This window comes from Ornithorhynchus anatinus, chromosome 5 (genome assembly GCF_004115215.2).
Source record: "Ornithorhynchus anatinus isolate Pmale09 chromosome 5, mOrnAna1.pri.v4, whole genome shotgun sequence".
NCBI lineage: Eukaryota > Metazoa > Chordata > Mammalia > Monotremata > Ornithorhynchidae > Ornithorhynchus > Ornithorhynchus anatinus.
Genome location: NC_041732.1, coordinates 11,742,146 through 11,756,508, shown reverse-complemented (window position 1 = coordinate 11,756,508; position 14,363 = coordinate 11,742,146). Strand labels below are relative to the sequence as shown.

Here is a 14,363-nt window from a genome sequence, read left to right as displayed (position 1 = left end):
ATCCCCATTTTCCAGATGAGGGAACTGAGGCAGAGAGAATAATAATGTTGGTATTTGTTAGGGGCTTACTATGTGCTGAGCACTGTTCTAAGCGATGGGGGAGATACAGGGTCATCAGGTTGTCCCACGTGAGGCTCACAGTCTTCATCCCCATTTTACAGATGAGGTCACTGAGGCACAGGGAATAATAATAATAATGTTGATATTTGTTAAGTGCATACTATGTGCAGAGCACTGTTCTAAGCTCTGGGGGAGATACAGGGTCATCAGGTTGTCCCACGTGGGGCTCCCAGTCTTCATACCAATTTTACAGATGAGGTCACTGAGGCCCAGAGAATAATAATGTTGGTATTTATTAAGCGCTTACTATGTGCAGAGCACTGTTCTTAGCGCTGGGGTAGATTCAGGGTCATCAGGTTGTCCCACGTGAGGCTCCCAGTTAATCCCCATTTTCCAGATGAGGTCACTGAGGCCCAGGGAATAATAATGTTGGTATTTCTTAAGCGCTTACTATGTGCAGAGCGTTGTTCTAAGCGCTGGGGTAGATACAGGGTCATCAGGTTGTCCCACGTGGGGCTCACAGTCTTCATCCCCATTTTACAAATGAGGTCACTGAGGCCCAGAGAAGTGAAGTGACCTGCCCACAGTCACAGCTGACAAGGGGCAGAGCCGGGATTCGAACCCATGACCTCCGACTCCCAAGCCCGGGCTCTTTTCACTGAGCCAGGCGCTTAACATATACCCTAAATAGAAATAAATAGTAAATTCTAAGCTTTGGGGTAGATGCAAGCCAATAATTATTTGTATCATCAATAACAGCGATGGACATAAGCGGTGTGGGGCTGTGAGCGGGGAGAACAAAGGGAGCAAGTCAGGGAGATGCAGAAGGGAGTGGGTGAAGAGGAAAGCAATAACACCCGGGAGCAGAAGACGGCTTCTCTATCAATGCAGGTTTTTCCTCCCACACCCTTCCAGATCTTCGATATTGGGATTAATCACATTCGTGCCTATTTCCAAACTGAAGAAAGTGAAGTGGCCAGAGAAGTGTGGCCTTCAACAAGCCCCTTATTTTTGCCCCCTCCATTAATGGTTGCTTTATAGTGGAGCAGGGGAGCTCATGCTATGTGCATCGCATTTTTTAAAGGTTTCTGTTCTGCTGACTGATGGTTTCAAAGAAAACAAACACAGATGGCGACGAGGCATCATCGATTGACATTTAGAGTTTATTATGGTGCAAAGGAACACGGTGCTACTTGATAACGAAAGTGTGCCACCAGACAGAAGCAGAAGTTCCCGGTCCAAACGTGGCTCAGTGGAAAGAGCACGGGCTTTGGAGTCAGAGGTCATGACTTCCAATCCCAGCTCTGCCACTTGTCGGCTGTGTGACTGTGGGCAAGTCACTTCACTTCTCTGTGCCTCAGTTCCCTCATCTGTAAAATGGGGATGAAGACTGTGAGCCCCACGTGGGACAACCTGATTCCCCTGTGTCTACCCCGGCGCTTAGAACAGTGCTCTGCACATAGTAAGCGCTTAACAAATACCAACATTATTATTATTATTATTACTGTCTCTTTCTCACGGTGAGCTTGTTGTGGGCAGGGAATGTCACCCTTTATAATAATAGTGGTGGTATTTGTTAAGCGCTTACTATTCATTCAATAGTATTTATTGAGTGCTTACTACGTGCAGAGCACTGTACTAATCGCTTGGAATGCACAGATCGGTAACAGATAGAGACAGTCCCTGCCCTTTGACGGGCTTACAGTCTAATCGGGGGAGACGGACAGACAAAAACAATAGCAATAAATAGAATCAAGGGGGTGTACATCTCATTACAACAATAGCAAATAAATAGAATCAAGGTGATGTACATCTCATTAACAAAATAAATAGGGTAATTAAAATACATACAGTTGAGCAGACGAGTACAGTGCTGAGGGGAGGGGAAGGGAGGGGGGAGGAACTTACTATGTGCCGAGCACTGTTCTAAGCGCTGGGGTAGATACAGGGTAATCAGGTTGTCCCACATGAGGCTCACAGTCTTAATCCCCATTTTACAGATGAGGTAACAGACACAGAGAAGATGTGACGTGCCCATAGTCACACAGCTGAGAAGTGGCAGAGCTGGGATTCGAACCCATGATCTCTGACTTACAAGCCCAGGCTCTTTCCACTGAGCCATGCTGCTTCTTCATGTTTATTGTTCTGTTGTACTTTCCCAAGCGCTTGGTAAAGTGCTCTGCAGCCAGTCATAATAATAATTATAATAATGATGGTATTAAGCTCTTACTATGTGCCAAGCACCGTTCTAAGGTCTGGAGTAGGTGCGGGGGAATCAGGTTGTCCCATTTGGGGCTCACAGTCTTAATCCCCATTTTACAGATGTGGTCACTGAGGCACAGAGAGGTTAAGTGGCTTGTCCAGGGTCACAGAGCAAATGAGTGGCAGAGCTGGGATTAGAACCCACGTCCTCTGACTCCCAAGCCCATGCTCTTTCCCCTAAGCCGTAACAGCTCAATCAATAGGGTTGAATGAATGAAGAGGAAAACCCCAAGATTTAGAGCACAGAAGGCAAAGGGGACCATATAATAATAATAATGTTGGTATTTGTTAAGAGCTTACTATGTGCAGAGCACTGTTCTAAGCGCTGGGGGAGATACAGGGTCATCAGGTCGTCCCACGTGAGGCTCACAGTTAACCCCCATTTTACAGATGAAGTAACTGAGGCACAGAGAATTGAAGTGACTTGCCCACAGTCACACAGCTGACAAGTGGCAGAGCCGGGAGTCGAACTCGTGACCTCTGACTCCGAAGCCCAGGCTCTTTCCACTGAGCCACGCTATGAGCCCCATGCAGAGAGAACTATTGTCTCAAAAATCTTTTGAAAGGGAGAAAAGAGAGATCAAGAGAATGGTGATTGACAGGTTCCCTCTTTCCGGGGGGAAATTGGGGGAGAGGATAAATCATCTCCAGTTGCAATGGGCTTAGGTGGCATTAAATCTACACCCCTTGAAACTGGTGATGGAGTCTGCCATCAATCAATCGATCATATTTATTGAGCGCTCATTGTGTGCAGAGCACCTTCCTAAGCGCTTGGGAGAGTCCAGCACAAAAATATAACAGACACAATCCCTGCCCACAATGAGCTTTCAGTCTAGAGAAGCGTCGCCGCTTAGTGGAAAGAGCCCGGGCTTGGGAGTCGGAGGACTTGGGTCCTCATCCCGGCTCCACCACTCATCTGCTGTGTGTCCTTGGGCAAGCCACTTAACTTCTCTGTGCCTCAGTTACCTCATCTGTAAAATAATAATAATAATAATGTTGGTATTTGTTAAGCACTTACTATGTGCAGAGCACTGTTCTAAGTGCTGGGGTAGACACAGGGAATCAGGTTGTCCCACGTGGGGCTCATGGTCGTAATCCCCATTTTACAGATGAGGTAACTGAGGCACAGAGAAGTGAAGTGACTTGCCCACAGTCACACAGCTGAGAAGTGGCAGAGCCGGGATTCGAACCCATGACCCCGGACTCCCAAGCCCGGGCTCTTTCCCCTGAGCAAACCAGCCTCTTTTCAGGAGTATTTAATGAGTGCCTACTGAGACCGACGCACCGTCCTACAGACTTTAACAGAGAGACCACTCATGTTCCCTGCCCTAAAGGAGTTCTCAATCTAATGGGAGAGAAAGACGAGAAGCAGTGTGGCCTAATGGATAGAGCAAGGGCCCGGGAGTCAGGAGTCAATCCCAGTTCCACCACTTGTCTGCTCTGTGACCTGGGGTAAGTCATTTAACTTCTCTGTGCCTCAAATACCTCATCTGTCAAAGGGTTGATTAAGACTGTGAGCCCCATGTGGGACATGGACTGTGTCCAACCTGATTAGCTTCTATCTACCCCAGCACTTAGTTCAGTCCCTGGCACATAGTAAGCGCTGAACAATACTATAAAAAATGACAACATTATCTGCAAAAAGTGTGAGCAGAAGGAATGACAGGAGCATGACAGGAAGTAGTTCACTATATTGGGGGCAGAATAGACTATGTAATTGAACATATAAGTAAAGATTAGCATAACAATATGGATAAGCACATTAAATGCCGAGGCTAGGAAACAATAAATGAATGCAAGATAAATGGATGCCCAACTAAATTAATGAATTAATGCCACTATTGCAATTCTAAGTGTGTTGGTGGTGGATTTAGCCAATTAGAAGGAGGTTTTCCTCCAGTAGCCTTCGGGGCCACCTGTTTATAGCACTAGCTCTTCTTTCCATCTACAGCTCAGTACTTCAAGAGAGAGAAAATGGGCATTAGGGGAAGCAGTGTAGCTCAGTGGAAAGAGACTGGGCTTTGGAGTCAGGGGTCATGGGTTCGACTCCCGGCTCTGCCACTTGTCAGCTGTGTGACTGTGGGCAAGTCACTTAACTTCTCTGTGCCTCAGTTACCTCATCTGTAAAATGGGGATTAATTGTGAGCCTCACGTGGGACGACCTGATTACCCTGTATCTACCCCAGCGCATCGCACGTAGTAAGCGCTCAACACATACCACCATTATTATTATTATGTTGACCCTCCCCTGGCAATCAGGTAGCCTTCCCATATATCTGCCCTCAGCCCACTACTCGGCCTCGCCCGCTCAGCCACCCCTCTTTAAACCTTCCCTTTCTCTTTGCTAAATTGTTCCCATGCTTCCCATCCCCTCCCCACAAGCCCCTGAATCCTCCTTCACGCACTCCTGATTCTTCTGTCCCCCAGATTCCCTGTGCCACTTGGAAATTTGTTAGGGTTTTTTGGGGGGTTTTTTACAGTTCTGTACAGTATGCACTTGTTTCGCAGCTGGACCAAACGCTTCACAGATGGCAGTTACCTCCTTTCCTCTGCCCTGCCATAGGGAGAGGCCAGGATGGAAAGGAAGACTGAGAGGGAACTGTCTTCATCCTCTTTCCTTCCCTACTTGCAGTCCCTCCTTTCCTGGCCCGGCCCCCACAGCTGTGGAAATCTCACACTGAAGAGGGAGAGCCAGAGTTGGGAAATGGGGTCAGAATTAGGAAAAAATTTCAAAAAGCGGCATGAGGCCGGGGAAGAGGGAAGGAACTGCCGAGGGATTGTGGACTGAATGGAACACATTCTGGGGCCTGGGGTGTGGGAGCTGCTGAGGGCAAGTGGGGAAATCATTTTCAAAGCTGAGGTGAGGGGGAAACTTAAGATGTGGAAGAGTGGAGAGGGAGAGGATGGGGAACAGGGAAGCGATGACCCGATCACAAAGTAATCACAGCGAGGGTCATCTAATCCATTTTACTTCCAAGAAAGTAAAAAGTCAGCTACTCTATCCTAGAAGCTCTGTGCCTCAAATATAAATACATGAATGAAGCTCTATCCCGCAAATCTAATTGATTGGGTGTACGACTCTGGGTAATTTGGATAAAAATAGGGTGTAAACAGGGTGCCCGTTCTGAGTTCAGCAACCCATCCCCCATTAATTTTTTCCGTGAGAAAACTGGTTCCAACCTACAGTGTTTTCATTTAAGATACAGTTTTCAGAAACCATTTAGTACAGTGCTCTGCACACAGTAAGTGCTCGATAAATGCCACTGATTGCTTTGCATATGTCCAAGGAGTTGTCCTTCAAAATAACTCCACTGATGGGATAATCCACCTGTATGGTGAGGGTGATTGCAAAGGCCAATGCACGACTCACAGACCTAAGTACCCCAAGCACACATGAAGACTGTCCTGTGTTATACAGTATTTTTTTGGCTTGCAACGCTTTTCTCTATTGCCTCTTTGTCTCTCAATCCTTACGAAGCCTCTGTTTCAAAAAAAGGCCTTCTTGTCTTGATTGTGCCATGCTGGTCCCAGTTTTCATTTGAGATGACTTGTCTGAGGCTCTGGCAGTTTACATGGAGCTATGAGCCAAAAAATCTAGGGAGCAGGGGAGTGTGGAAGGAGAAAATCAGGAGAGCAGGCTGTGGGTGGAGTTTAGCAGCCTGGATACCCTCTCTCCACTACCTCCCCCGGTGCCAACGCTTCCTCTCTCACCCAGTTTTGCCTTTTAATTACCCAGTTAACCTGTTCCCTAATACCTCTTCGCCTACAACTCCCCCATCTCTCACACTCACTTGACTCTCCTTTGCAAATGCTTTTTGGACTCTGTTAGTCACATTAATTTAGATTCCCTATGATCTATTATGGAGACCTACAACTACAGGTAATTAAAGTCAAGGCTCTGTCAGACAGCAGCACCATGGATTAGTAACGGTGTCCTGAGACAGCACGCTGTAGAAATTCCTATTTTTGTTATTTGACATCAGCAGGCTCTTCAGTTTATGTATTCAGTTGGCATGGATGGAAATTGAACATTGTACTCAATGCAAAACATTTTAGTGCCTAAATTAGATGAAGGCTAAAGAACAGTAAAGCAAGGAGATTTTGGTTCTGCATCTAAGAACAGTGCTCTTTCTGAGGTGTTGTAGATTGCTTCCTCTTCAGCTGATATCCCCAATATCAGAAGGGAAGATACCGTTGTCAGTCAGTCAATCAATATATCCTATTTCTTTTGCTCAAATGCCCCCAAAACGCCCTGGAAGACAGTGTTTCCAATGGGTAACATACAATGATCTAGTGGAAAGAGCATGGGCCTGGGAGTCAGAGGTCCTTGGTTTTAGTCCCGGCTCCATCATTCGTCTGCTGTGGGACCTTGGACAAGTCACTTCACTTCTTTGTGCCTCGATTCCCTTACCTGCAAAATGGGGACTACTACTCTGAGCCCCATGCGGGACATGGCTCGTGGCCAACCTGATTAACTTGTACAACACTTTGTATAGGGCCTGGAAAATAATCAGAGCTCAACAAATACCATAAAAAAAGACAAAATTTTTCTGCTAAGAGTGTGAGCAGGAGGAAAGACAAGAACATAACGGAAAGGAGTTCACTGTTTTGGGGGTGGAATAGCAGAACAAGTAATTGAACATACTTATTCAACATACTGTTCATGATAGACTGTGAGTCCCATGTGGGTCCTGATTATCTTGTATCTACCCCAGTGCCTAGTTCAGTGTCTGTCTCCCCCGATTAGACTGTAAACCCGTCAAAGGGCAGGGACTGTCTCTATCTGTTACCGATTTGTACATTCCAAGTGCTTAGTACAGTGCTGTGCACATAGTAAGCGCTCAATAAATACTATTGAATGAATGAATGAATGTTCAGCACATAGCGCCTATCAAATATCATCTTTAAAAAGTGCACTTTTCTGTGCTGGGGCAGTTATACCAGAAGCCCCATTGGGGACTTCCAAATTAAGTCAGAGATACAGACAAATGAGGCAATAAAAATATAATCTAATGAAAACTAAAGAATACTTTTAAAATTCAATAGTTTAAAAATATTGACGATGAAATAGAAAGGTAAATGCTGTTTGGGAAGGGCAGCTTTGGGGCACTTAACTGCTTCAAACAATTAGTGCTTGGTGAGGAACTGCCAAAATCTTCCCAAAGTTCTAAAGGTTGCTGAGGGGTTTTCCGGCCGGCTGTCAGGTGGCAGGATCGGACGGTTCGGCCGTTACCCCGCCACCTTCCCCCACCGCCCCGGTCCAGCTCGGAACTGCGAGATTTGGCACTTTTTGATCGAGTTGGTAACTACTTTAATGTCTCTATGTATTTATTGCCTCTTGAACGGCAGAACTCTTTTTTAAAGCTCTCTAGGAATTGTGAATCAACAGTCTTCCCGTGGTAAGATCTCAGAACGGAATCACTCTGACAGTTGGAGGTGCAGCCATACTGGAGCCCATAGCCCTTTGTGGAGATGTCCTTTGTGGGCTCTCCCAGTAATTTTATCAAGTGTGGAAGTATGCCTGTCTGGGTAAAGAACTGAGAAAATCCAGGAAACGGTTTTGTGGTGGTGGAGGAGAGGAGTTGGCAGGAATGCCCCTGTATGTGCCCTTCAGAAACCCCCTTGACCTTCTCAAGAGCACCTGGAGCGGTGCCTGGAGGTTACTTTATTGCTCACAGCGTTGCAACTCCTAATAATAAGCTTCAGCCACAATTTAATTCATTAATGGTGGTATATACTTAGCACTTAATTTGTGCCAAGCACTGTACTAGGGGCTGGGGTAGATCCAAGGTGATCGGGTCAGCTACCGGGCCAGCTACACGCTGCTCAGCAGTAGCAGTTTCATAATTTCAAGGCCACATGACAGTTGACCATCATTTTTTTCTTTTTTGTTTAATGGTAACAGTTGTTTACTATGTGCCAGGGGCTGTACTAAGCACTGGGGTGGATAGAAGAAAATGAGGTTGGACAGAGTCTGTGTCCTACACTGGGCTCACAGTCTCAATCCCCATTTTACAGATGAGGTAACTGAGGCACGGATAAATTCAGTGTAAAGCAAACAAGTGGCAGAGCTGGGATTAGGACCCAAGTCCTTTGACTCCCAGGCCTGTGCTCCTTCCACTAGGCCATGCTGCTCTCCCCTTGAAATTCCTCCTGAAAACCCACCTCCATCATTCCCTGCTTGTTTTTACCATCCCAGAGCCTTTTAATCCGACAATTATTGAGGCACTGATTTTCACAAACCACTTGTTTTTTCACTTATTTATTCAACTCCTTATATTTCCTTGCTCCTGCTACTTCCACTGCAACCACCTGTCAACTGTGTGACCGTGGGCAAGTCACTTAACCTCTCTGTGCCTCAGTTACCTCATCTGTAAAATGGGGATTAACTGTGAGCCTCGTGTGGGACAATCTGATGACCTCGTATCTACCCCAGCGCTTAGAACAGTGCTCGGAACATAGTAAGCGCTTAACAAATACCAGCATTATTATTAACTGTGTTCTCCATCCATCTCCCCTTATTTATAATTTGTCCTTTTCCCCACCTTAATTTTGAAGCTTATTTACGGTACGGACAGTATCTTTAGCATTTGTCGTACTCTCCCGTGTGCCTCGTAAAGTGCTCTGCTCACGGTACTCAATAAATACCATCGGCCGCCTTGTCTCTCCGGGACGTAAAGAGTTGTTATGTATATGACAGTTCTAAAATCGGTGCCAGGAGGTGGGAAAAATTGTGTCCATCTTTGTGGGGATATGGAAGGGATGGGAAAGCGAGAAGACTCTCTGTTGGAGGAAGAACACACGGTAAGAGTGGCCCAGTGGACCTGGGAGTCAGAAGGACCTGGGTTCTAATTCCAACACTAGTCTGCTGTAAGGCCATGAGCAAGTTTCTTCATCTCACCTTTACCTCTTCCGGGCCTCAAAAAATGGAGATCGGAACCGTGTCCAACCCAATTATCTTGTATCTACCCCAGCGCTTAGGATAGTGCCTGACACCGAGCAGGCACTTAGCATGGCCTGGAGAAGCAGAAGTAGAGAAGGGGTAGTGGACAGGGCACGTGGGAGTCAGAAGGTCATGGGTTCTAATCCCAGATCCATCACTTGTCGGCTGGGTGACCTTGGGAAAGTCCCTCTCTTTATATCAGAGAAGCAGTGTGGCTTAGTGGAAAGAGCCCGGGCTTGGGCGTCAGAGGTCGTGGGTTCTAACATAACAAATACCAGCATTATGACAGGGTCATCAGGTAGTCCCACGTGAGGCTCCCAGTTAATCCCCATTTTCCAGATGAGGCAACTGAGGCCCAGAGAAGGGAAGTGACTTGCCCACAGTCACCCACCCAACAAGGGGCAGAGGCAGGATTGGAACCCATGACCTCGGACTCCCAAGCCCGGGCTCTTTCCCCTGAGCCAGGCTGCTTCTCTCTAATGTGGGTATTTGTTAAGCGCTTACTATGTGCACAGCACCGTTCTAAGCACTAGGATAGATCCAGGGTCATCAATTATCTCAGCTCGGCCACTTGTCAGCTGTGTGACTTTGGGCAAGTCAGTTAACTTCTCGGTGCCTCAGTTCCCTCATCTGTAAAATGGGGATTAAGACTGTGAGCCCCACGTGGGACAACCTGATTCCCCTGTCTACCCCAGCGCTTAGAACAGTGCTCGGCGCATAGTAAGCGCTTAACAAATACCAACATTATTATTAAGTTGTCCCTCGTGAGGCTCCCGGTTAATCCCCATTTTATAGATGAGCCTCTATAGCTGATTTTCTAGTTGATACAGATTTTCTAGGTGAGCCACTGAGGCCCAGAGAAGGGAAGTGACTCGCCCAAGTTGTCCCTCGTGAGGCTCCCGGTTAATCCCCATTTTATAGATGAGCCTCTATAGCTGATTTTATAGATGATATAGATTTTCTAGATGAGCCACTGAAGCCCAGAGAAGGGAAGTGACTCGCCCAGGTTGTCCCTCGTGAGGCTCCCGGTGAATCCCCATTTTATAGATGAGCCTCTATAGATGATTTTCTAGTTGATACAGATTTTCTAGGTGAGCCACTGAGGCCCAGAGAAGGGAAGTGACTCGCCCAAGTTGTCCCTCGTGAGGCTCCCGGTTAATCCCCATTTTATAGATGAGCCTCTATAGCTGATTTTATAGATGATATAGATTTTCTAGATGAGCCACTGAAGCCCAGAGAAGGGAAGTGACTCGCCCAGGTTGTCCCTCGTGAGGCTCCCGGTGAATCCCCATTTTATAGATGAGCCTCTATAGATGATTTTCTAGATTTTCTAGGTGAGCCACTGAGGCCCAGAAAAGGGAAGGGGCAGAGGCGGGCCTCGAACCCGTGACCTGGACCTCCCCAGCCCGCGCTCTTGCCGCGGAGCCACGCGGCAGCTCCCTCCGGGGGCCGCCGCCCAATCAGCGCTCGAGAAAGAGGGCTGGATGAATGAATGAGGGAGGGAATGAATGAATGAAGGGCTAAAGGGCGGGCGCGGGAAGACGAGGGGGAACGGGCCCCCCCCACCGGCCGCGGGCAGGTTGGCGCCTGCGCACTGAGCGTCCCGCTGGGCTGCCGCGGAGGCGTCACGTGACGGGCCGGGCCGGCCCCCTCCTCCCCCTCCCCTCCCCTCGGGCTCCGAGCAGCGCAGGCCGGCCAGGCCAGGTGAGTGGGGGCCGGGCGGCGGCACCGGGGGGCACCGGGGGCACGCCCGGCCTTCTGTGGTCTCCTCTCCTCCCCTCCCTTCTCCCCCCCGCGGCCGCAGTGTCTCCTCCAGCGCGGGCTGCCCCTGGCCAGGACCGGCCTGGGGGCAGGGGGCTGCAGCTGGGCAAGACCGGCCTGGGGGCAGGGGGCTGCAGCTGGGCAGGACCGGCCTGGGGGCAGGGGGCTGCAGTTGGACCGGGGGCTGCAGCTGGGCAGGACCGGCCTGTGGGCAGGGGGCTGCAGCTGGGCAGGACCGGCCTGGTGGCTGCAGCTGGGCCGGGGGCTGCAGGTGGCTGCAGATGAACAGGACCGGCCTGTGGGCAGGGGGCTGCAGTCGGACTGGGAGCTGCAGGTGGGACGGGGGCTGCAGGTGGGCAGGGCCGGCATGTTGACAGGGAGCTGCAGGTGGGCAGGGGACTGCCTCTGGGCAGGGCTGGCGTGTTGGCTGCAGCTGGGCCGGGGGCTGCAGGTGGCTGCAGCTGAGCAGGACCGGCCTGTGGGCAGGGGGCTGCAGTCGGACTGGGGGCTGCAGGTGGGCAGGGCCGGCACGTTGGCTGCAGGTGGACGGTGGCTGCAGGAGGGCAGGGCTGGCGTGTTGGCTGCAGCTGGGCCGGGGGCTGCAGGTGGGCAGGGCCGGCATGTTGTAAGGGAGCTGCAGGTGGGCAGGCCCGGCATGTGGGCAGGGGGCTGCCTCTGAGCAGGGCCGGCATGTTGGCTGCAGGTGGGCCGGGGGCTGCAGGTGGCTGCAGCTGGGCAGGACCGGCATGTGGGCCGGGGGCTGCAGGTGGGCAGGGCCGCATGTTGACAGGCAGCTGCAGGTGGGCAGGCCTGGCATTTGGGCAGGGGGCTGCCTCTGGGCAGGGCCGGCATGGTGGCAGCAGGTGGGCCGGGGGCTGCAGGTGGGCAGGGCCGCATGTGGACAGGGAGCTGCAGGTGGGCAGGGCCGGCATGTGGGCAGGAGGCTGTAGTTGGGCTGGGGGCTGCAGGTGGGACGGTGGCTGCAGGTGGGTAGGACCGGCATGTTGGCTGCGGTGGGCCGGGGGCGGCAGGTGGGTAGGACCAGCATGTGGGCCGGGGGCGGCAGGTGGACAGGCCTGCAGCAGCGCCGCCGCCGGGCTGCTGTCAGTCCATCAGTCCATCCATCCATCCATCCTATTTATTGAGCGCCGACTGTGCGCAGAGCCCCGTACTAAGCGCTCGGGAGGGGACAGTCCAGCACAGGTGGTAGACACGGTCCCTGCCCACATGGAACTGTATCTTTCACCTATTTGTTTATTTCTATTAATGTCTCTCTTGCCCTCTAGACCGTGAGCTGGTTGTGGCCGGGGAATGTAGGTTTGTTGATATATTGTACTCTCCCAAGTGCTTAGTGATCACTTAACAAATATCATTATTATTAGTACAGTGCTTTGCACCCAGTAAGCACTCAATAACTATGATCGAGTGAGTGGCCGAATGAACGAATGACCTTAGGAGGGAGAGACGGACGTTAACCGGAGAAGCAGGATGGCGAAGTGGAGAGAGCACGGGCTTGGGAGTCGCAAGGTCGTGGGTTCTGATCCCGGCTCCGTCGCTTGTCTGCCGTGTGACCGTGGGCAAGTTACTTCACTTCCCTGAGCCTCAGTTTCCTCATCTGTCAAATGGGGATGGAGACTGAGCCCCACGTGGGACAGGGACTGTGTCTAACCGGATTTGCTTGTCTCCCCATCCGTGCTTATTACGGTGCCTGACCCATAGTAAGCGGTTAAAAAGCATACCACGATTAGAATTGGTTGGAATTAATTCATGTAGACTCATTAATTACACATATGCCACTAATGGGCAGTTTCTTCTGTCATTCGGTGGCAGACAGTTGGTTTTGTGGGGAGTAGTTCGTTGTTAGCGCATTGTTTTGGTGAACGTTTTCCGATAAAGTAACGTACAGTTCCTACATTTTAAAGGCATATTGTTATGAGTTTAGTAGTTTTGTTATAGGAGCTATAAGATCGGATAAGCGTGCCGTGCAACCTTCTAAGGATAATAATAATACTACGATTAGGTAAGAACTTATTATGCACCAGGCGTTGGGGTAGATAAAATCAGATCAGACCCAATCCCTGTCCCACATGGGGATCACAGTCTGAAGGGGGAAGGAAGAACAAGAAAAATAAACACCTACACCAACCTGCTTTCCAGGAAGTTGTCAGGATAAATCAGGAATAATCATAGGGTTGGAAAGGAATTTACTAGATGGTGTATTTCATCCTTCTGCATTATGAGGTAGGATCTCACATAAACATTTTGGAGACCTGAGCATCTATTCTGCTTTTTAAATACTTCTGGAGAAGCCTGATCTATCGATGATGGCATGCAAATGAGCCGGAGCTCTTAGGAGGAAAAAGCTTTCTAGAAATCTGAGTGATCAGTTATGTTTTCATCACAATGCTCTGATATTAGAATGAAGCTGATAAATGTGAAAACAATCATTTCCAGTTGTAGGAAGAACAAGAATCACAATGCGAGGTAATTGAAAATAGTATGGCGACGGTTGTGTGCCTGGACAGTAATGCCCATTTGCAGAAACATGGTACTTAAGAGCTTACTACGTGCCAAGCACTATTCTAAGCACTGGAGTAGATACAAGTCAGTCAGGTTGGACACAGTCCCTGTCCCACATAGAGCTCACACTTTAAATCCCCATTTTTCAGATGAGGGAACTCAGGCCCAGAGAAGTGAAGTGACTTGCCCGACTTCACACAGCAGACATGCAGCGGAGCCAGGATTAGAACCCATGACTCTGACTCCCAGGCCCGTGCTCTGTCCACTAAGCCATGCTGCTTCTCAACATGTATGATATGTATACATGTAAGCATGTACAATCCTGGCTCTGCCACTTGGCAGCTGTGTGACTATGGGCAAGTCACTTAACTTCTCTGTGCCTCAGTTACCTCATCTGTAAAATGGGGATTAACTGTGAGCCTCACGTGGGACAACCTGATTACCCTGTATCTACCCCAGCGCTTAGAACTGTGCTCTTCACATAGTAAGCGCTTAACAAATACCAACATTATTATTATTATTATAACATACTGTTGCTAGAACAACTCCTAAGGCTTGTAAACAGTAAAAAGATCTGAAGTTGTAATGTGAAGCTAACTTTTTTTCTTTTTTAATGGTATTTATTAAGCGCTTACTATGTGCCAGATACCGTACTAAGTACTGGGGTAGATGGAAGATAATCAGATCGGACACAGTCTCTGTTTCATATAGGGCGCATTAGTTCTCATTTTACAGATTAGATAATTGAGGCACAGAGAAATAAAGTGACTTGCCTGAGTTCACACAGCGGACAAGTGACGGATCTGGGATTAGAACC

At 49.2% G+C, this 14,363-nt stretch overlaps 1 protein-coding gene across 6 annotated transcripts in view; it reads left to right on the top strand.

Moving 5' to 3' along the window:
- The first annotated feature begins 7,548 nt into the window (after nucleotides 1-7,548).
- SCAPER (S-phase cyclin A associated protein in the ER) overlaps nucleotides 7,549-14,363 on the top strand; it is a 319,884-nt gene continuing 313,069 nt past the window's right edge. For 4 of the 6 annotated variants that reach the window (XM_039912274.1, XM_039912273.1, XM_039912272.1 and 1 more), the window contains exon 1: nucleotides 7,549-7,624. The gene's annotated coding sequence lies outside the window, so the exon portion shown is untranslated. Of the gene's footprint in view, nucleotides 7,625-10,901; nucleotides 10,970-14,363 lie in introns of those variants that run through there. The other 2 variants (XM_029066293.2, XM_029066291.1) reach the window with 2 other exon arrangements.